This window comes from Apaloderma vittatum, unplaced genomic scaffold, assembly GCF_000703405.1.
Source record: "Apaloderma vittatum isolate BGI_N311 unplaced genomic scaffold, ASM70340v1 scaffold37286, whole genome shotgun sequence".
NCBI lineage: Eukaryota > Metazoa > Chordata > Aves > Trogoniformes > Trogonidae > Apaloderma > Apaloderma vittatum.
In genome coordinates, this window is record NW_009721893.1 from 9,194 (window position 1) to 10,858 (window position 1,665).

A 1,665-nucleotide genomic window follows, 5' to 3' on the forward strand; every position below is an offset into this window, starting at 1 on the left:
TGCGCTGGCCAACAGCCCGTCCTCGCTGCCTTTGCCTCCCGCTGTACGGAACCACTTGTTTCCTCCCGTCTTACATCGCGGCTGTTAATCCTTCTGGCACTTTTTAGCCCTCAGACTTGCACAGTCCCCTCCTATGCAGTGTTCTGCCCAAGGAGGTGCCCCTAGGCTACGGGAATGGGAATAGTGACGCAAGTGGAGGTAAAGAAAGCAGGTCAGTGGGGGAAGAAGCCGGGACTGGTGGGTGTTGCAGAACAGGACAGTGGCTCGCAGCTGGAGAAGGCAGAGAGCCCCGCAGCCAGCCCGCAGCCACAGCTCGGTGCCAGGCCTCAGAGTCCCAGCACGGTCGTAAGGAGCTGGGCAATGCCCCTCTGCCTGGGGGAAACTGCCCCGCAGCCCCCTGAGCTGCCCGCCCGCCGGCAAACACAGCTGCAGCCACGCAGCACAGAGCCACAAAAAGTCCAGCTGCCCTCAGAACACAGCCGGCTCGGTCAGGGACTGGCTTCTGGATGCATTTGTTGCACCAGTCCCATGTTCCACGTCCCGGGAGCCCAGTAAAGCTCCAAAGAATGTAATTATATCCCAAATACGAGCACTTTGGAAGAACTGTACAACTGTTTCTAATCTCCACTGGTAAAAGGTGACTGGGTAGCCTGGGGACCTCTCCACCAGGACATGTGCAAGAAGCTGTACAATGGTGTTTTGGGGAGCAAGACCTACTCCTTCTCCCTACTGGGTAGCTGCTGAAAGGAGGTGTAGGTGCTCCTTGCCCCCCAGAGAGAAATGTCCAGGATCTGCATCGTCTCCTCCTAATGCAAGACTCTGAAAGGGCAAGGAAGGCAAGCTTGACGCCGCGCGCTGCTCCCTGCAGCTTTGCAGTTAGGTAACTTCTTCTGAAAAGCTGCACAGCAGAAGCAAAGCTCCAAGCAATCCAGACATATTAATTTTTCTTGGCTCTTGTAGCCACACCCTGTCTTCAATTATATTCCTCAAAATTTACTCCCCGTCCTCTTTTTCGCTCACGGTTTTCAGTGCTGTGAGTCTGGGCTGTGGGGGAGCACGGGGGATGTGTTTCCAGGGGAGGACGGACTTGTATTTCAGGCACTGCCGTCTTCGCTAGGGATCTCAGACAGACTCCAGCTCTGTCCTTGAGCAAGTTATTTCACTGCACCATATGAATAATGAATATTCAAGGATGCTTCCAGCCTTGGGTAGGCGTCTTTTTATCATTCCTGATCTAAGTAACGAAAGGCATTATCCCACTGCAGAGCGGGGACTTCTAACTTACGCCGCCGAGGAGACGATCCCATCCACGCATGCTTGGGGCCACTCTCCTGCTGTGGTGACAGAAGCCACTTCACTTCCCACCGGCAAAGAAGAGGCGGCTGAGCACAGGAGTGCGGGTTTTCTCTGCCCTCCTGTCCGGAGGTGACGGCTGCTCTCAGGGCTCCCTGTCAGGTGTCACGCTCGCCGCCACAGAGGATTTATCACAACTGCCCCTGTAAATATGGGCATACTTGAATCCAAGGTTACTTGTGAGTTGCTTGGAAATTCCAGCCTGTAGGGAAGAGAAGCCTCTGTCCCCTGGAGAGCAGAATATCCCCTCATCACAGCAGTGTGCTGGAGAAAGACGCTTGCACTGGCTACTGCTCGCCCGCTTTTGGGGAT